The following is a 24,120-nucleotide window of genomic DNA, read 5'->3' as shown; positions in this document are numbered from 1 at the left end:
TCTGTGTAATATATTAAATCTATTAATTCGTCCAATCGGTGTAATTTTCATGGATTGCTTTTTTTTACGTAAGTGTTTTTTTCTTTAGAAAACTGGAGACATATCATCATCTTAAATACAGATTCAAAGACAAAGATTTACATTCAATTTTGTTTACCATTTGCTGATTATTTAGATTAAAGAAATTACCAAAATTATTCCAATGCATTAATTTTTACACATATTGTCTTCATGCGAATTTTACAAGTATCCATGTTGTACACATTTGTAAGGAAATGGTTTGGATTTGTAAAGATAACACCTATTTATTACGACTATGAAAATAAAAATGCTAAAAATCAACAGAACATCAACCTTTACTTAAATGTTATATCATCATTAGTACAATCAATCCTCTGTAGTCGCACTGCTAAAACCCACACATAGTATAACTCAGTAGGTACGGGGCTCCTAACACTAAATTTTTACCACAACACTACCGGCCGGAACTCGTGGCGTAGTTCTGTAATCCAGCTCCTTGGAGGTCAGGTGTTTGGATTCCCTATATCCCCGATGTTGTTACTTAATTGAAACTTAAATAAAATAACGTCCGCATAGTACTCTTGAATATGTAAATTGAATAAACGCATTGAAAACTTCATTAAATATGCAAATGAGGTATATGAGTAATAATGATTATGATTTGATAAATACAACTGCCTAACTATAGATATGCAGGCAAATGTGACATTTGGTTGTTGACAAACCAAAATAAAATGTAGAATTAAATATGTCAATAAGAATGGGAAGTCTATTAATAATGGATTGAGTGATGTAAAACGACAAGGGGTGAATGCAGGTGCTTATGTGAGACTAACAAGAATAGTTGAAATAAGAGCAACTAGGCGATTCGGGAATACTCTCACCTTTTTATCTTTTGCCGTACTCAATATTCGTCTCGAAGCTGGATTCAAGCATATTTCTTGTAATTTTATTAAACACTTTTTTTTATCTTATAACACATACGCTTTGCCATTTTACGTTAATTTTTATCGGTGTTTAAACATTACATTTCTGCAATCATATTTATTCATATTCAAGTTGTGATTTCATATTAGCATAATCAGTAGGCTACAATAGATTTTATTCATATCTAAGGCTACTGAGACTTATGTAAAAAGATTTAATTTTAATAACAAAAAAACTCTAAACTAGTATTAACTATTTATAAAACACTTTATTTATCTAGAAAATTGCTTAGGTCACGTGCTTGAATTTGAGAATTGTGCATTTAGTACACATAAAATCAATAAATATACTTCAAATATTTTTTGGCCAGAATGATTTAAGACACTCCATAAATCTAGCTTCGTATAATTTATCGGGCGTAACACAATAGTTTAAGATAAACTGGAATATGCGGATCCGGAAATCTCGACAAGTCAGACATCACTTTGTAGATTATCATATCCAACAAATGTATTGTTTTTTCGTATCACTATTTAATAATAAATACAACATGACGTTTCTACGAATTTATAAAAGTCAAATTATGCGTAATAAGTTCTATATTATAGCCTTTAGATAAAGACGTTAAGTTAACATTTAATTATAGTATCACGAGATTGATGCCGTGTCATTTCTAAATGTGAATTTAAAAAATATGTTTTTAAAACAAAAATGTTAACCATTATTACTGGGTAAAAACTAAAAAACAAAAGAAGAACAAATCACGCTTCTGAGATATAGGTTATCCTGACTTGGGTGAGTCATTTGTTATAAATGTGTGATATCTAGAAGCTTCGGTCCTTCCTGGCGTCTGAGTTACCTTCACTAGAGTCATGTAGCACGATTACTAAACTTTACATTGAGAACCAACTCGGCACTTTAGGCTTTATAGTAACGTGGTAAATATCAGAATTATATTTTAGTAATATTATGCCTACACGTATTGAAATATATCTACTAAAGACATAAAATATCTATTTTATTTTATTTTTAACAGGATTATGTCTTTAAAAAGAGCGACGTTAGCGCATTCTAGTGCCAAACTCACGAACTGCTAAGCGGTCGAGACGTGGAAAGAACCTCGTGAAAACACCTAATTTTTAAATTCAAAATTTTAAGCTTCAACACTTACTTGAGCAACTTGTTATGCTATCTGTGTAATATATTAAATCTATTAATTCGTCCAATCGGTGTAATTTTCATGGATTGCTTTTTTTTACGTAGGTGTTTTTTTCTTTAGAAAACTGGAGACATATCATCATCTTAAATACAGATTCAAAGACAAAGATTTACATTCAATTTTGTTTACCATTTGCTGATTATTTAGATTAAAGAAATTACCAAAATTATTCCAATGCATTAATTTTTACACATATTGTCTTCTTGCGAATTTTACAAGTATCCATGTTGTACACATTTGTAAGGAAATGGTTTGGATTTGTAAAGATAACACCTATTTATTACGACTATGAAAATAAAAATGCTAAAAATCAACAGAACATCAACCTTTACTTAAATGTTATATCATCATTAGTACAATCAATCCTCTGTAGTCGCACTGCTAAAACCCACACATAATATAACTCAGTAGGTACGGGGCTCCTAACACAAAAATTTTTACCACAACACTACCGGCCGGAACTCGTGGCGTAGTTCTGTAATCCAGCTCCTTGGAGGTCAGGTGTTTGGATTCCCTATATCCCCGATGTTGTTACTTAATTGAAACTTAAATAAAATAACGTCCGCATAGTACTCTTGAATATGTAAATTGAATAAACGCATTGAAAACTTCATTAAATATGCAAATGAGGTATATGAGTAATAATGATTATGATTTGATAAATACAACTGCCTAACTATAGATATGCAGGCAAATGTGACATTTGGTTGTTGACAAACCAAAATAAAATGTCGAATTAAATATGTCAATAAGAATGGGAAGTCTATTAATAATGGATTGAGTGATGTAAAACGACAAGGGGTGAATGCAGGTGCTTATGTGAGACTAACAAGAATAGTTGAAATAAGAGCAACTAGGCGATTCGGGAAGACTCTCACCTTTTTATCTTTTGCCGTACTCAATATTCGTCTCGAAGTTGGATTCAAGCATATTTCTTGTAATTTTATTAAACACTTTTTTTTATCTTATAACACATACGCTTTGCCATTTTACGTTAATTTTTATCGGTGTTTAAACATTACATTTCTGCAATCATATTTATTCATATTCAAGTTGTGATTTCATATTAGCATAATCAGTAGGCTACAATAGATTTTATTCATATCTAAGGCTACTGAGACGTATGTAAAAAGATTTAATTTTAATAACAAAAAAACTCTAAACTAGTATTAACTATTTATAAAACACTTTATTTATCTAGAAAATTGCTTAGGTCACGTGCTTGAATTTGAGAATTGTGCATTTAGTACACATAAAATCAATAAATATACTTCAAATATTTTTTGGCCAGAATGATTCAAGACACTCCATAAATCTAGCTTCGTATAATTTATCGGGCGTAACACAATAGTTTAAGATAAACTGGAATATGAGGATCCGGAAATCTCGACAAGTCAGACATCACTTTGTAGATTATCATATCCAACAAATGTATTGTTTTTTCGTATCACTATTTAATAATAAATACAACATGACGTTTCTACGAATTTATAAAAGTCAAATTATGCGTAATAAGTTCTATATTATAGCCTTTAGATAAAGACGTTAAGTTAACATTTAATTATAGTATCACGAGATTGATGCCGTGTCATTTCTAAATGTGAATTTAAAAAATATGTTTTTAAAACGAAAATGTTAACCATTATTACTGGGTAAAAACTAAAAAAACAAAAGAAGAACAAATCACGCTTCTGAGATATAGGTTATCCTGACTTGGGTGAGTCATTTGTTATAAATGTGTGATATCTAGAAGCTTCGGTCCTTCCTGGCGTCTGAGTTACCTTCACTAGAGTCATGTAGCACGATTACTAAACTTTACATTGAGAACCAACTCGGCACTTTAGGCTTTATAGTAACGTGGTAAATATCAGAATTATATTTTAGTAATATTATGACTACACGTATTGAAATATATCTACTTAAGACATAATATATCTATTTTATTTTATTTTTAACAGGATTATGTCTTTAAAAAGAGCGACGGTAGTGCATTCTAGTGCCAAACTCACGAACTGCTAAGCGGTCGAGACGTGGAAAGAACCTCGTGAAAACACCTAATTTTTAAATTCAAAATTTTAAGCTTCAACACTTACTTGAGCAACTTGTTATGCTATCTGTGTAATATATTAAATCATTAATTCGTCCAATCGGTGTAATTTTCATGGATTGCTTTTTTTACGTAGGTGTTTTTTTCTTTAGAAAACTGGAGACATATCATCATCTTAAATACAGATTCAAAGACAAAGATTTACATTCAATTTTGTTTACCATTTGCTGATTATTTAGATTAAAGAAATTGCCAAAATTATTCCAATGCATTAATTTTTACACATATTGTCTTCATGCGAATTTTACAAGTATCCATGTTGTACACATTTGTAAGGAAATGGTTTGGATTTGTAAATATAACACCTATTTATTACGACTATGAAAATAAACGTGCTAAAAATCAACAGAACATCAACCTTTACTTAAATGTTATATCATCATTACTACAATCAATCCTCTGTAGTCGCACTGCTAAAACCCACACATAGTATAACTCAGTAGGTTCGGGGCTCCTAACACTAAATTTTTACCACAACACTACCGGCCGGAACTCGTGGCGTAGTTCTGTAATCCAGCTCCTTGGAGGCCAGGTGTTTGGATTCCCTATATCCCCGATGTTGTTACTTAATTGAAACTTAAATAAAATAACGTCCGCATAGTACTCTTGAATATGTAAATTGAATAAACGCATTGAAAACTTCATTAAATATGCAAATGAGGTATATGAGTAATAATGATTATGATTTGATAAATACAACTGCCTAACTATAGATATGCAGGCAAATGTGGCATTTGGTTGTTGACAAACCAAAATAAAATGTCGAATTAAATATGTCAATAAGAATGGGAAGTCTATTAATAATGGATTGAGTGATGTAAAACGACAAGGGGTGAATGCAGGTGCTTATGTGAGACTAACAAGAATAGTTGAAATTAGAGCAACTAGGCGATTCGGGAAGACTCTCACCTTTTTATCTTTTGCCGTACTCAATATTCGTCTCGAAGTTGGATTCAAGCATATTTCTTGTAATTTTATTAAACACTTTTTTTTATCTTATAACACATACGCTTTGCCATTTTACGTTAATTTTTATCGGTGTTTAAACATTACATTTCTGCAATCATATTTATTCATATTCAAGCTGTGATTTCATATTAGCATAATCAGTAGGAGTAGGCTACAATAGATTTTATTCATATCTAAGGCTACTGAGACTTATGTAAAAAGATTTAATTTTAATAACAAAAAAACTCTAAACTAGTATTAACTATTTATAAAACACTTTATTTATCTAGAAAATTGCTTAGGTCACGTGCTTGAATTTGAGAATTGTGCATTTAGTACACATAAAATCAATAAATATACTTCAAATATTTTTTGGCCAGAATGATTTAAGACACTCCATAAATCTAGCTTCGTATAATTTATCGGGCGTAACACAATAGTTTAAGATAAACTGGAATATGCGGATCCGGAAATCTCGACAAGTCAGACATCACTTTGTAGATTATCATATCCAACAAATGTATTGTTTTTTCGTATCACTATTTAATAATAAATACAACATGACGTTTCTACGAATTTATAAAAGTCAAATTATGCGTAATAAGTTCTATATTATAGCCTTTAGATAAAGACGTTAAGTTAACATTTAATTATAGTATCACGAGATTGATGCCGTGTCATTTCTAAATGTGAATTTAAAAAATATGTTTTTAAAACAAAAATGTTAACCATTATTACTGGGTAAAAACTAAAAAACAAAAGAAGAACAAATCACGCTTCTGAGATATAGGTTATCCTGACTTGGGTGAGTCATTTGTTATAAATGTGTGATATCTAGAAGCTTCGGTCCTTCCTGGCGTCTGAGTTACCTTCACTAGAGTCATGTAGCACGATTACTAAACTTTACATTGAGAACCAACTCGGCACTTTAGGCTTTATAGTAACGTGGTAAATATCAGAATTATATTTTAGTAATATTATGCCTACACGTATTGAAATATATCTACTAAAGACATAAAATATCTATTTTATTTTATTTTTAACAGGATTATGTCTTTAAAAAGAGCGACGTTAGCGCATTCTAGTGCCAAACTCACGAACTGCTAAGCGGTCGAGACGTGGAAAGAACCTCGTGAAAACACCTAATTTTTAAATTCAAAATTTTAAGCTTCAACACTTACTTGAGCAACTTGTTATGCTATCTGTGTAATATATTAAATCTATTAATTCGTCCAATCGGTGTAATTTTCATGGATTGCTTTTTTTACGTAGGTGTTTTTTTCTTTAGAAAACTGGAGACATATCATCATCTTAAATACAGATTCAAAGACAAAGATTTACATTCAATTTTGTTTACCATTTGCTGATTATTTAGATTAAAGAAATTACCAAAATTATTCCAATGCATTAATTTTTACACATATTGTCTTCTTGCGAATTTTACAAGTATCCATGTTGTACACATTTGTAAGGAAATGGTTTGGATTTGTAAAGATAACACCTATTTATTACGACTATGAAAATAAAAATGCTAAAAATCAACAGAACATCAACCTTTACTTAAATGTTATATCATCATTAGTACAATCAATCCTCTGTAGTCGCACTGCTAAAACCCACACATAATATAACTCAGTAGGTACGGGGCTCCTAACACAAAAATTTTTACCACAACACTACCGGCCGGAACTCGTGGCGTAGTTCTGTAATCCAGCTCCTTGGAGGTCAGGTGTTTGGATTCCCTATATCCCCGATGTTGTTACTTAATTGAAACTTAAATAAAATAACGTCCGCATAGTACTCTTGAATATGTAAATTGAATAAACGCATTGAAAACTTCATTAAATATGCAAATGAGGTATATGAGTAATAATGATTATGATTTGATAAATACAACTGCCTAACTATAGATATGCAGGCAAATGTGACATTTGGTTGTTGACAAACCAAAATAAAATGTCGAATTAAATATGTCAATAAGAATGGGAAGTCTATTAATAATGGATTGAGTGATGTAAAACGACAAGGGGTGAATGCAGGTGCTTATGTGAGACTAACAAGAATATTTGAAATAAGAGCAACTAGGCGATTCGGGAAGACTCTCACCTTTTTATCTTTTGCCGTACTCAATATTCGTCTCGAAGTTGGATTCAAGCATATTTCTTGTAATTTTATTAAACACTTTTTTTTATCTTATAACACATACGCTTTGCCATTTTACGTTAATTTTTATCGGTGTTTAAACATTACATTTCTGCAATCATATTTATTCATATTCAAGTTGTGATTTCATATTAGCATAATCAGTAGGCTACAATAGATTTTATTCATATCTAAGGCTACTGAGACGTATGTAAAAAGATTTAATTTTAATAACAAAAAAACTCTAAACTAGTATTAACTATTTATAAAACACTTTATTTATCTAGAAAATTGCTTAGGTCACGTGCTTGAATTTGAGAATTGTGCATTTAGTACACATAAAATCAATAAATATACTTCAAATATTTTTTGGCCAGAATGATTCAAGACACTCCATAAATCTAGCTTCGTATAATTTATCGGGCGTAACACAATAGTTTAAGATAAACTGGAATATGAGGATCCGGAAATCTCGACAAGTCAGACATCACTTTGTAGATTATCATATCCAACAAATGTATTGTTTTTTCGTATCACTATTTAATAATAAACACAACATGACGTTTCTACGAATTTATAAAAGTCAAATTATGCGTAATAAGTTCTATATTATAGCCTTTAGATAAAGACGTTAAGTTAACATTTAATTATAGTATCACGAGATTAATGCCGTGTCATTTCTAAATGTGAATTTAAAAAATATGTTTTTAAAACGAAAATGTTAACCATTATTACTGGGTAAAAACTAAAAAACAAAAGAAGAACAAATCACGCTTCTGAGATATAGGTTATCCTGACTTGGGTGAGTCATTTGTTATAAATGTGTGATATCTAGAAGCTTCGGTCCTTCCTGGCGTCTGAGTTACCTTCACTAGAGTCATGTAGCACGATTACTAAACTTTACATTGAGAACCAACTCGGCACTTTAGGCTTTATAGTAACGTGGTAAATATCAGAATTATATTTTAGTAATATTATGACTACACGTATTGAAATATATCTACTAAAGACATAATATATCTATTTTATTTTATTTTTAACAGGATTATGTCTTTAAAAAGAGCGACGGTAGCGCATTCTAGTGCCAAACTCACGAACTGCTAAGCGGTCGAGACGTGGAAAGAACCTCGTGAAAACACCTAATTTTTAAATTCAAAATTTTAAGCTTCAACACTTACTTGAGCAACTTGTTATGCTATCTGTGTAATATATTAAATCATTAATTCGTCCAATCGGTGTAATTTTCATGGATTGCTTTTTTTACGTAGGTGTTTTTTTCTTTAGAAAACTGGAGACATATCATCATCTTAAATACAGATTCAAAGACAAAGATTTACATTCAATTTTGTTTACCATTTGCTGATTATTTAGATTAAAGAAATTGCCAAAATTATTCCAATGCATTAATTTTTACACATATTGTCTTCATGCGAATTTTACAAGTATCCATGTTGTACACATTTGTAAGGAAATGGTTTGGATTTGTAAATATAACACCTATTTATTACGACTATGAAAATAAACGTGCTAAAAATCAACAGAACATCAACCTTTACTTAAATGTTATATCATCATTACTACAATCAATCCTCTGTAGTCGCACTGCTAAAACCCACACATAGTATAACTCAGTAGGTTCGGGGCTCCTAACACTAAATTTTTACCACAACACTACCGGCCGGAACTCGTGGCGTAGTTCTGTAATCCAGCTCCTTGGAGGCCAGGTGTTTGGATTCCCTATATCCCCGATGTTGTTACTTAATTGAAACTTAAATAAAATAACGTCCGCATAGTACTCTTGAATATGTAAATTGAATAAACGCATTGAAAACTTCATTAAATATGCAAATGAGGTATATGAGTAATAATGATTATGATTTGATAAATACAACTGCCTAACTATAGATATGCAGGCAAATGTGGCATTTGGTTGTTGACAAACCAAAATAAAATGTCGAATTAAATATGTCAATAAGAATGGGAAGTCTATTAATAATGGATTGAGTGATGTAAAACGACAAGGGGTGAATGCAGGTGCTTATGTGAGACTAACAAGAATAGTTGAAATTAGAGCAACTAGGCGATTCGGGAAGACTCTCACCTTTTTATCTTTTGCCGTACTCAATATTCGTCTCGAAGTTGGATTCAAGCATATTTCTTGTAATTTTATTAAACACTTTTTTTTATCTTATAACACATACGCTTTGCCATTTTACGTTAATTTTTATCGGTGTTTAAACATTACATTTCTGCAATCATATTTATTCATATTCAAGCTGTGATTTCATATTAGCATAATCAGTAGGAGTAGGCTACAATAGATTTTATTCATATCTAAGGCTACTGAGACTTATGTAAAAAGATTTAATTTTAATAACAAAAAAACTCTAAACTAGTATTAACTATTTATAAAACACTTTATTTATCTAGAAAATTGCTTAGGTCACGTGCTTGAATTTGAGAATTGCGCATTTAGTACACATAAAATCAATAAATATAATTCAAATATTTTTTGGCCAGAATGATTCAAGACACTCCATAAATCTAGCTTCGTATAATTTATCGGGCGTAACACAATAGTTTAAGATAAACTGGAATATGCGGATCCGGAAATCTCGACAAGTCAGACATCACTTTGTAGATTATCATATCCAACAAATGTATTGTTTTTTCGTATCACTATTTAATAATAAATACAACATGACGTTTCTACGAATTTATAAAAGTCAAATTATGCGTAATAAGTTCTATATTATAGCCTTTAGATAAAGACGTTAAGTTAACATTTAATTATAGTATCACGAGATTAATGCCGTGTCATTTCTAAATGTGAATTTAAAAAATATGTTTTTAAAACGAAAATGTTAACCATTATTACTGGGTAAAAAATAAAAAACAAAAGAAGAACAAATCACGCTTCTGAGATATAGGTTATCCTGACTTGGGTGAGTCATTTGTTATAAATGTGTGATATCTAGAAGCTTCGGTCCTTCCTGGCGTCTGAGTTACCTTCACTAGAGTCATGTAGCACGATTACTAAACTTTACATTGAGAACCAACTCGGCACTTTAGGCTTTATAGTAACGTGGTAAATATCAGAATTATATTTTAGTAATATTATGACTACACGTATTGAAATATATCTACTAAAGACATAATATATCTATTTTATTTTATTTTTAACAGGATTATGTCTTTAAAAAGAGCGACGGTAGCGCATTCTAGTGCCAAACTCACGAACTGCTAAGCGGTCGAGACGTGGAAAGAACCTCGTGAAAACACCTAATTTTTAAATTCAAAATTTTAAGCTTCAACACTTACTTGAGCAACTTGTTATGCTATCTGTGTAATATATTAAATCATTAATTCGTCCAATCGGTGTAATTTTCATGGATTGCTTTTTTTACGTAGGTGTTTTTTTCTTTAGAAAACTGGAGACATATCATCATCTTAAATACAGATTCAAAGACAAAGATTTACATTCAATTTTGTTTACCATTTGCTGATTATTTAGATTAAAGAAATTGCCAAAATTATTCCAATGCATTAATTTTTACACATATTGTCTTCATGCGAATTTTACAAGTATCCATGTTGTACACATTTGTAAGGAAATGGTTTGGATTTGTAAATATAACACCTATTTATTACGACTATGAAAATAAACGTGCTAAAAATCAACAGAACATCAACCTTTACTTAAATGTTATATCATCATTACTACAATCAATCCTCTGTAGTCGCACTGCTAAAACCCACACATAGTATAACTCAGTAGGTTCGGGGCTCCTAACACTAAATTTTTACCACAACACTACCGGCCGGAACTCGTGGCGTAGTTCTGTAATCCAGCTCCTTGGAGGCCAGGTGTTTGGATTCCCTATATCCCCGATGTTGTTACTTAATTGAAACTTAAATAAAATAACGTCCGCATAGTACTCTTGAATATGTAAATTGAATAAACGCATTGAAAACTTCATTAAATATGCAAATGAGGTATATGAGTAATAATGATTATGATTTGATAAATACAACTGCCTAACTATAGATATGCAGGCAAATGTGGCATTTGGTTGTTGACAAACCAAAATAAAATGTCGAATTAAATATGTCAATAAGAATGGGAAGTCTATTAATAATGGATTGAGTGATGTAAAACGACAAGGGGTGAATGCAGGTGCTTATGTGAGACTAACAAGAATAGTTGAAATTAGAGCAACTAGGCGATTCGGGAAGACTCTCACCTTTTTATCTTTTGCCGTACTCAATATTCGTCTCGAAGTTGGATTCAAGCATATTTCTTGTAATTTTATTAAACACTTTTTTTTATCTTATAACACATACGCTTTGCCATTTTACGTTAATTTTTATCGGTGTTTAAACATTACATTTCTGCAATCATATTTATTCATATTCAAGCTGTGATTTCATATTAGCATAATCAGTAGGAGTAGGCTACAATAGATTTTATTCATATCTAAGGCTACTGAGACTTATGTAAAAAGATTTAATTTTAATAACAAAAAAACTCTAAACTAGTATTAACTATTTATAAAACACTTTATTTATCTAGAAAATTGCTTAGGTCACGTGCTTGAATTTGAGAATTGCGCATTTAGTACACATAAAATCAATAAATATAATTCAAATATTTTTTGGCCAGAATGATTCAAGACACTCCATAAATCTAGCTTCGTATAATTTATCGGGCGTAACACAATAGTTTAAGATAAACTGGAATATGCGGATCCGGAAATCTCGACAAGTCAGACATCACTTTGTAGATTATCATATCCAACAAATGTATTGTTTTTTCGTATCACTATTTAATAATAAATACAACATGACGTTTCTACGAATTTATAAAAGTCAAATTATGCGTAATAAGTTCTATATTATAGCCTTTAGATAAAGACGTTAAGTTAACATTTAATTATAGTATCACGAGATTGATGCCGTGTCATTTCTAAATGTGAATTTAAAAAATATGTTTTTAAAACAAAAATGTTAACCATTATTACTGGGTAAAAACTAAAAAACAAAAGAAGAACAAATCACGCTTCTGAGATATAGGTTATCCTGACTTGGGTGAGTCATTTGTTATAAATGTGTGATATCTAGAAGCTTCGGTCCTTCCTGGCGTCTGAGTTACCTTCACTAGAGTCATGTAGCACGATTACTAAACTTTACATTGAGAACCAACTCGGCACTTTAGGCTTTATAGTAACGTGGTAAATATCAGAATTATATTTTAGTAATATTATGACTACACGTATTGAAATATATCTACTAAAGACATAAAATATCTATTTTATTTTATTTTTAACAGGATTATGTCTTTAAAAAGAGCGGCGGTAGCGCATTCTAGTGCCAAACTCACGAACTGCTAAGCGGTCGAGACGTGGAAAGAACCTCGTGAAAACACCTAATTTTTAAATTCAAAATTTTAAGCTTCAACACTTACTTGAGCAACTTGTTATGCTATCTGTGTAATATATTAAATCATTAATTCGTCCAATCGGTGTAATTTTCATGGATTGCTTTTTTTACGTAGGTGTTTTTTTCTTTAGAAAACTGGAGACATATCATCATCTTAAATACAGATTCAAAGACAAAGATTTACATTCAATTTTGTTTACCATTTGCTGATTATTTAGATTAAAGAAATTGCCAAAATTATTCCAATGCATTAATTTTTACACATATTGTCTTCATGCGAATTTTACAAGTATCCATGTTGTACACATTTGTAAGGAAATGGTTTGGATTTGTAAAGATAACACCTATTTATTACGACTATGAAAATAAACGTGCTAAAAATCAACAGAACATCAACCTTTACTTAAATGTTATATCATCATTACTACAATCAATCCTCTGTAGTCGCACTGCTAAAACCCACACATAGTATAACTCAGTAGGTTCGGGGCTCCTAACACTAAATTTTTACCACAACACTACCGGCCGGAACTCGTGGCGTAGTTCTGTAATCCAGCTCCTTGGAGGCCAGGTGTTTGGATTCCCTATATCCCCGATGTTGTTACTTAATTGAAACTTAAATAAAATAACGTCCGCATAGTACTCTTGAATATGTAAATTGAATAAACGCATTGAAAACTTCATTAAATATGCAAATGAGGTATATGAGTAATAATGATTATGATTTGATAAATACAACTGCCTAACTATAGATATGCAGGCAAATGTGGCATTTGGTTGTTGACAAACCAAAATAAAATGTCGAATTAAATATGTCAATAAGAATGGGAAGTCTATTAATAATGGATTGAGTGATGTAAAACGACAAGGAGTGAATGCAGGTGCTTATGTGAGACTAACAAGAATAGTTGAAATTAGAGCAACTAGGCGATTCGGGAAGACTCTCACCTTTTTATCTTTTGCCGTACTCAATATTCGTCTCGAAGTTGGATTCAAGCATATTTCTTGTAATTTTATTAAACACTTTTTTTATCTTATAACACATACGCTTTGCCATTTTACGTTAATTTTTATCGGTGTTTAAACATTACATTTCTGCAATCATATTTATTCATATTCAAGCTGTGATTTCATATTAGCATAATCAGTAGGAGTAGGCTACAATAGATTTTATTCATATCTAAGGCTACTGAGACTTATGTAAAAAGATTTAATTTTAATAACAAAAAAACTCTAAACTAGTATTAACTATTTATAAAACACTTTATTTATCTAGAAAATTGCTTAGGTCACGTGCTTGAATTTGAGAATTGCGCATTTAGTACACATAAAATCAATAAATATACTTCAAATACTTTTTGGCCAGAATGATTCAAGACACTCCATAAATCTAGCTTCGTATAATTTATCGGGCGTAACACAATAGTTTAAGATAAACTGGAATATGAGGATCCAGAAATCTCGACAAGTCAGACATCACTTTGTAGATTATCATATCCAACAAATGTATTGTTTTGTCGTATCACTATTTAATAATAAATACAACATGACGTTTCTACGAATTTATAAAAGTCAAATTATGCGTAATAAGTTCTATATTATAGCCTTTAGATAAAGACGTTAAGTTAACATTTAATTATAGTATCACGAGATTGATGCCGTGTCATTTCTAAATGTGAATTTAAAAAATATGTTTTTAAAACAAAAATGTTAACCATTATTACTGGGTAAAAACTAAAAAACAAAAGAAGAACAAATCACGCTTCTGAGATATAGGTTATCCTGACTTGGGTGAGTCATTTGTTATAAATGTGTGATATCTAGAAGCTTCGGTCCTTCCTGGCGTCTGAGTTACCTTCACTAGAGTCATGTAGCACGATTACTAAACTTTACATTGAGAACCAACTCGGCACTTTAGGCTTTATAGTAACGTGGTAAATATCAGAATTATATTTTAGTAATATTATGACTACACGTATTGAAATATATCTACTAAAGACATAAAATATCTATTTTATTTTATTTTTAACAGGATTATGTCTTTAAAAAGAGCGGCGGTAGCGCATTCTAGTGCCAAACTCACGAACTGCTAAGCGGTCGAGACGTGGAAAGAACCTCGTGAAAACACCTAATTTTTAAATTCAAAATTTTAAGCTTCAACACTTACTTGAGCAACTTGTTATGCTATCTGTGTAATATATTAAATCATTAATTCGTCCAATCGGTGTAATTTTCATGGATTGCTTTTTTTACGTAGGTGTTTTTTTCTTTAGAAAACTGGAGACATATCATCATCTTAAATACAGATTCAAAGACAAATATTTACATTCAATTTTGTTTACCATTTGCTGATTATTTAGATTAAAGAAATTGCCAAAATTATTCCAATGCATTAATTTTTACACATATTGTCTTCATGCGAATTTTACAAGTATCCATGTTGTACACATTTGTAAGGAAATGGTTTGGATTTGTAAAGATAACACCTATTTATTACGACTATGAAAATAAACGTGCTAAAAATCAACAGAACATCAACCTTTACTTAAATGTTATATCATCATTACTACAATCAATCCTCTGTAGTCGCACTGCTAAAACCCACACATAGTATAACTCAGTAGGTTCGGGGCTCCTAACACTAAATTTTTACCACAACACTACCGGCCGGAACTCGTGGCGTAGTTCTGTAATCCAGCTCCTTGGAGGCCAGGTGTTTGGATTCCCTATATCCCCGATGTTGTTACTTAATTGAAACTTAAATAAAATAACGTCCGCATAGTACTCTTGAATATGTAAATTGAATAAACGCATTGAAAACTTCATTAAATATGCAAATGAGGTATATGAGTAATAATGATTATGATTTGATAAATACAACTGCCTAACTATAGATATGCAGGCAAATGTGGCATTTGGTTGTTGACAAACCAAAATAAAATGTCGAATTAAATATGTCAATAAGAATGGGAAGTCTATTAATAATGGATTGAGTGATGTAAAACGACAAGGGGTGAATGCAGGTGCTTATGTGAGACTAACAAGAATAGTTGAAATTAGAGCAACTAGGCGATTCGGGAAGACTCTCACCTTTTTATCTTTTGCCGTACTCAATATTCGTCTCGAAGTTGGATTCAAGCATATTTCTTGTAATTTTATTAAACACTTTTTTTATCTTATAACACATACGCTTTGCCATTTTACGTTAATTTTTATCGGTGTTTAAACATTACATTTCTGCAATCATATTTATTCATATTCAAGCTGTGATTTCATATTAGCATAATCAGTAGGAGTAGGCTACAATAGATTTTATTCATATCTAAGGCTACTGAGACTTATGTAAAAAGATTTAATTTTAATAACAAAAAAACTCTAAACTAGTATTAACTATTTATAAAACACTTTATTTATCTAGAAAATTGCTTAGGTCACGTGCTTGAATTTGAGAATTGCGCATTTAGTACACATAAAATCAATAAATATACTTCAAATACTTTTTGGCCAGAATGATTCAAGACACTCCATAAATCTAGCTTCGTATAATTTATCGGGCGTAACACAATAGTTTAAGATAAACTGGAATATGAGGATCCAGAAATCTCGACAAGTCAGACATCACTTTGTAGATTATCATATCCAACAAATGTATTGTTTTGTCGTATCACTATTTAATAATAAATACAACATGACGTTTCTACGAATTTATAAAAGTCAAATTATGCGTAATAAGTTCTATATTATAGCCTTTAGATAAAGACGTTAAGTTAACATTTAATTATAGTATCACGAGATTGATGCCGTGTCATTTCTAAATGTGAATTTAAAAAATATGTTTTTAAAACAAAAATGTTAACCATTATTACTGGGTAAAAACTAAAAAACAAAAGAAGAACAAATCACGCTTCTGAGATATAGGTTATCCTGACTTGGGTGAGTCATTTGTTATAAATGTGTGATATCTAGAAGCTTCGGTCCTTCCTGTCGTCTGAGTTACCTTCACTAGCGTCATGTAGCACGATTACTAAACTTTACATTGAGAACCAACTCGGCACTTTAGGCTTTATAGTAACGTGGTAAATATCAGAATTATATTTTACTAATATTATGACTACACGTATTGAAATATATCTACTAAAGACATAAAATATCTATTTTATTTTATTTTTAACAGGATTATGTCTTTAAAAAGAGCGGCGGTAGCGCATTCTAGTGCCAAACTCACGAACTGCTAAGCGGTCGAGACGTGGAAAGAACCTCGTGAAAACACCTAATTTTTAAATTCAAAATTTTAAGCTTCAACACTTACTTGAGCAACTTGTTATGCTATCTGTGTAATATATTAAATCTATTAATTCGTCCAATCGGTGTAATTTTCATGGATTGCTTTTTTTTACGTAGGTGTTTTTTTTCTTTAGAAAACTGGAGACATATCATTATCTTAAATACAGATTCAAAGACAAAGATTTACATTCAATTTTGTTTACCATTTGCTGATTATTTAGATTAAAGAAATTACCAAAATTATTCCAATGCATTAATTTTTACACATATTGTCTTCATGCGAATTTTACAAGTATCCATGTTGTACACATTTGTAAGGAAATGGTTTGGATTTGTAAAGATAACACCTATTTATTACGACTATGAAAATAAACGTGCTAAAAATCAACAGAACATCAACCTTTACTTAAATGTTATATCATCATTAGTACAATCAATCCTCTGTAGTCGCACTGCTAAAACCCACACATAGTATAACTCAGTAGGTACGGGGCTCCTAACACTAAATTTTTACCACAACACTACCGGCCGGAACTCGTGGCGTAGTTCTGTAATCCAGCTCCTTGGAGGCCAGGTGTTTGGATTCCCTATATCCCCGATGTTGTTACTTAATTGAAACTTAAATAAAATAACGTCCGCATAGTACTCTTGAATATGTAAATTGAATAAACGCATTGAAAACTTCATTAAATATGCAAATGAGGTATATGAGTAATAATGATTATGATTTGATATATACAACTGCCTAACTATAGATATGCAGGCAAATGTGGCATTTGGTTGTTGACAAACCAAAATAAAATGTCGAATTAAATATGTCAATAAGAATGGGAAGTCTATTAATAATGGATTGAGTGATGTAAAACGACAAGGGGTGAATGCAGGTGCTTATGTGAGACTAACAAGAATAGTTGAAATTAGAGCAACTAGGCGATTCGGGAAGACTCTCACCTTTTTATCTTTTGCCGTACTCAATATTCGTCTCGAAGTTGGATTCAAGCATATTTCTTGTAATTTTATTAAACACTTTTTTTTATCTTATAACACATACGCTTTGCCATTTTACGTTAATTTTTATCGGTGTTTAAACATTACATTTCTGCAATCATATTTATTCATATTCAAGTTGTGATTTCATATTAGCATAATCAGTAGGCTACAATAGATTTTATTCATATCTAAGGCTACTGAGACTTATGTAAAAAGATTTAATTATATTAAAAAACTCTAAACTAGTATTAACTATTTATAAAACACTTTATTTATCTAGAAAATTGCTTAGGTCACGTGCTTGAATTTGAGAATTGTGCATTTAGTACACATAAAATCAATAAATATACTTCAAATATTTTTTGGCCAGAATGATTCAAGACACTCCATAAATCTAGCTTCGTATAGTTTATCGGGCGTAACACAATAGTTTAAGATAAACTGGAATATGAGGATCCGGAAATCTCGACAAGTCAGACATCACTTTGTAGATTATCATATCCAACAAATGTATTGTTTTTTCGTATCACTATTTAATAATAAATACAACATGACGTTTCTACGAATTTATAAAAGTCAAATTATGCGTAATAAGTTCTATATTATAGCCTTTAGATAAAGACGTTAAGTTAACATTTAATTATAGTATCACGAGATTGATGCCGTGTCATTTCTAAATGTGAATTTAAAAAATATGTTTTTAAAACAAAAATGTTAACCATTATTACTGGGTAAAAACTAAAAAACAAAAGAAGAACAAATCACGCTTCTGAGATATAGGTTATCCTGACTTGGGTGAGTCATTTGTTATAAATGTGTGATATCTAGAAGCTTCGGTCCTTCCTGGCGTCTGAGTTACCTTCACTAGAGTCATGTAGCACGATTACTAAACTTTACATTGAGAACCAACTCGGCACTTTAGGCTTTATAGTAACGTGGTAAATATCAGAATTATATTTTAGTAATATTATGACTACACGTATTGAAATATATCTACTAAAGACATAAAATATCTATTTTATTTTATTTTTAACAGGATTATGTCTTTAAAAAGAGCGACGGTAGCGCATTCTAGTGCCAAACTCACGAACTGCTAAGCGGTCGAGACGTGGAAAGAACCTCGTGAAAACACCTAATTTTTAAATTCAAAATTTTAAGCTTCAACACTTACTTGAGCAACTTGTTATGCTATCTGTGTAATATATTAAATCATTAATTCGTCCAATCGGTGTAATTTTCATGGATTGCTTTTTTTAAGTAGGTGTTTTTTTCTTTAGAAAACTGGAGACATATCATCATCTTAAATACAGATTCAAAGACAAAGATTTACATTCAATTTTGTTTACCATTTGCTGATTATTTAGATTAAAGAAATTGCCAAAATTATTCCAATGCATTAATTTTTACACATATTGTCTTCATGCGAATTTTACAAGTATCCATGTTGTACACATTTGTAAGGAAATGGTTTGGATTTGTAAAGATAACACCTATTTATTACGACTATGAAAATAAACGTGCTAAAAATCAACAGAACATCTACCTTTACTTAAATGTTATATCATCATTACTACAATCAATCCTCTGTAGTCGCACTGCTAAAACCCACACATAGTATAACTCAGTAGGTTCGGGGCTCCTAACACTAAATTTTTACCACAACACTACCGGCCGGAACTCGTGGCGTAGTTCTGTAATCCAGCTCCTTGGAGGCCAGGTGTTTGGATTCCCTATATCCCCGATGTTGTTACTTAATTGAAACTTAAATAAAATAACGTCCGCATAGTACTCTTGAATATGTAAATTGAATAAACGCATTGAAAACTTCATTAAATATGCAAATGAGGTATATGAGTAATAATGATTATGATTTGATAAATACAACTGCCTAACTATAGATATGCAGGCAAATGTGGCATTTGGTTGTTGACAAACCAAAATAAAATGTCGAATTAAATATGTCAATAAGAATGGGAAGTCTATTAATAATGGATTGAGTGATGTAAAACGACAAGGGGTGAATGCAGGTGCTTATGTGAGACTAACAAGAATAGTTGAAATTAGAGCAACTAGGCGATTCGGGAAGACTCTCACCTTTTTATCTTTTGCCGTACTCAATATTCGTCTCGAAGTTGGATTCAAGCATATTTCTTGTAATTTTATTAAACACTTTTTTTTATCTTATAACACATACGCTTTGCCATTTTACGTTAATTTTTATCGGTGTTTAAACATTACATTTCTGCAATCATATTTATTCATATTCAAGCTGTGATTTCATATTAGCATAATCAGTAGGAGTAGGCTACAATAGATTTTATTCATATCTAAGGCTACTGAGACTTATGTAAAAAGATTTAATTTTAATAACAAAAAAACTCTAAACTAGTATTAACTATTTATAAAACACTTTATTTATCTAGAAAATTGCTTAGGTCACGTGCTTGAATTTGAGAATTGCGCATTTAGTACACATAAAATCAATAAATATACTTCAAATACTTTTTGGCCAGAATGATTCAAGACACTCCATAAATCTAGCTTCGTATAATTTATCGGGCGTAACACAATAGTTTAAGATAAACTGGAATATGAGGATCCAGAAATCTCGACAAGTCAGACATCACTTTGTAGATTATCATATCCAACAAATGTATTGTTTTGTCGTATCACTATTTAATAATAAATACAACATGACGTTTCTACGAATTTATAAAAGTCAAATTATGCGTAATAAGTTCTATATTATAGCCTTTAGATAAAGACGTTAAGTTAACATTTAATTATAGTATCACGAGATTGATGCCGTGTCATTTCTAAATGTGAATTTAAAAAATATGTTTTTAAAACAAAAATGTTAACCATTATTACTGGGTAAAAACTAAAAAACAAAAGAAGAACAAATCACGCTTCTGAGATATAGGTTATCCTGACTTGGGTGAGTCATTTGTTATAAATGTGTGATATCTAGAAGCTTCGGTCCTTCCTGGCGTCTGAGTTACCTTCACTAGAGTCATGTAGCACGATTACTAAACTTTACATTGAGAACCAACTCGGCACTTTAGGCTTTATAGTAACGTGGTAAATATCAGAATTATATTTTAGTAATATTATGACTACACGTATTGAAATATATCTACTAAAGACATAAAATATCTATTTTATTTTATTTTTAACAGGATTATGTCTTTAAAAAGAGCGACGGTAGCGCATTCTAGTGCCAAACTCACGAACTGCTAAGCGGTCGAGACGTGGAAAGAACCTCGTGAAAACACCTAATTTTTAAATTCAAAATTTTAAGCTTCAACACTTACTTGAGCAACTTGTTATGCTATCTGTGTAATATATTAAATCATTAATTCGTCCAATCGGTGTAATTTTCATGGATTGCTTTTTTAAGTAGGTGTTTTTTTCTTTAGAAAACTGGAGACATATCATCATCTTAAATACAGATTCAAAGACAAAGATTTACATTCAATTTTGTTTACCATTTGCTGATTATTTAGATTAAAGAAATTGCCAAAATTATTCCAATGCATTAATTTTTACACATATTGTCTTCATGCGAATTTTACAAGTATCCATGTTGTACACATTTGTAAGGAAATGGTTTGGATTTGTAAAGATAACACCTATTTATTACGACTATGAAAATAAACGTGCTAAAAATCAACAGAACATCTACCTTTACTTAAATGTTATATCATCATTACTACAATCAATCCTCTGTAGTCGCACTGCTAAAACCCACACATAGTATAACTCAGTAGGTTCGGGGCTCCTAACACTAAATTTTTACCACAACACTACCGGCCGGAACTCGTGGCGTAGTTCTGTAATCCAGCTCCTTGGAGGCCAGGTGTTTGGATTCCCTATATCCCCGATGTTGTTACTTAATTGAAACTTAAATAAAATAACGTCCGCATAGTACTCTTGAATATGTAAATTGAATAAACGCATTGAAAACTTCATTAAATATGCAAATGAGGTATATGAGTAATAATGATTATGATTTGATAAATACAACTGCCTAACTATAGATATGCAGGCAAATGTGGCATTTGGTTGTTGACAAACCAAAATAAAATGTCGAATTAAATATGTCAATAAGAATGGGAAGTCTATTAATAATGGATTGAGTGATGTAAAACGACAAGGGGTGAATGCAGGTGCTTATGTGAGACTAACAAGAATAGTTGAAATTAGAGCAACTAGGCGATTCGGGAAGACTCTCACCTTTTTATCTTTTGCCGTACTCAATATTCGTCTCGAAGTTGGATTCAAGCATATTTCTTGTAATTTTATTAAACACTTTTTTTTATCTTATAACACATACGCTTTGCCATTTTACGTTAATTTTTATCGGTGTTTAAACATTACATTTCTGCAATCATATTTATTCATATTCAAGCTGTGATTTCATATTAGCATAATCAGTAGGAGTAGGCTACAATAGATTTTATTCATATCTAAGGCTACTGAGACTTATGTAAAAAGATTTAATTTTAATAACAAAAAAACTCTAAACTAGTATTAACTATTTATAAAACACTTTATTTATCTAGAAAATTGCTTAGGTCACGTGCTTGAATTTGAGAATTGCGCATTTAGTACACATAAAATCAATAAATATACTTCAAATACTTTTTGGCCAGAATGATTCAAGACACTCCATAAATCTAGCTTCGTATAATTTATCGGGCGTAACACAATAGTTTAAGATAAACTGGAATATGAGGATCCAGAAATCTCGACAAGTCAGACATCACTTTGTAGATTATCATATCCAACAAATGTATTGTTTTGTCGTATCACTATTTAATAATAAATACAACATGACGTTTCTACGAATTTATAAAAGTCAAATTATGCGTAATAAGTTCTATATTATAGCCTTTAGATAAAGACGTTAAGTTAACATTTAATTATAGTATCACGAGATTGATGCCGTGTCATTTCTAAATGTGAATTTAAAAAATATGTTTTTAAAACAAAAATGTTAACCATTATTACTGGGTAAAAACTAAAAAACAAAAGAAGAACAAATCACGCTTCTGAGATATAGGTTATCCTGACTTGGGTGAGTCATTTGTTATAAATGTGTGATATCTAGAAGCTTCGGTCCTTCCTGGCGTCTGAGTTACCTTCACTAGAGTCATGTAGCACGATTACTAAACTTTACATTGAGAACCAACTCGGCACTTTAGGCTTTATAGTAACGTGGTAAATATCAGAATTATATTTTAGTAATATTATGACTACACGTATTGAAATATATCTACTAAAGACATAAAATATCTATTTTATTTTATTTTTAACAGGATTATGTCTTTAAAAAGAGCGACGGTAGCGCATTCTAGTGCCAAACTCACGAACTGCTAAGCGGTCGAGACGTGGAAAGAACCTCGTGAAAACACCTAATTTTTAAATTCAAAATTTTAAGCTTCAACACTTACTTGAGCAACTTGTTATGCTATCTGTGTAATATATTAAATCTATTAATTCGTCCAATCGGTGTAATTTTCATGGATTGCTTTTTTTTACGTAGGTGTTTTTTTTTCTTTAGAAAACTGGAGACATATCATTATCTTAAATACAGATTCAAAGACAAAGATTTACATTCAATTTTGTTTACCATTTGCTGATTATTTAGATTAAAGAAATTACCAAAATTATTCCAATGCATTAATTTTTACACATATTGTCTTCATGCGAATTTTACAAGTATCCATGTTGTACACATTTGTAAGGAAATGGTTTGGATTTGTAAAGATAACACCTATTTATTACGACTATGAAAATAAACGTGCTAAAAATCAACAGAAAATCAATTATTTACTTAAATGTTATATCATCATTAGTACAATCAATCCTCTGTAGTCGCACTGCTAAAACCCACACATAGTATAACTCAGTAGGTACGGGGCTCCTAACACTAAATTTTTACCACAACACTACCGGCCGGAACTCGTGGCGTAGTTCTGTAATCCAGCTCCTTGGAGGCCAGGTGTTTGGATTCCCTATATCCCCGATGTTGTTACTT

The sequence above is a fragment of the Macrosteles quadrilineatus genome, unplaced genomic scaffold (genome assembly GCF_028750875.1).
Source record: "Macrosteles quadrilineatus isolate MER2022 unplaced genomic scaffold, UCM_ALF_1.0 Scaffold_1__1_contigs__length_201487025, whole genome shotgun sequence".
Taxonomy (NCBI): domain Eukaryota; kingdom Metazoa; phylum Arthropoda; class Insecta; order Hemiptera; family Cicadellidae; genus Macrosteles; species Macrosteles quadrilineatus.
Note: the sequence above shows the minus strand (reverse complement) of the source record.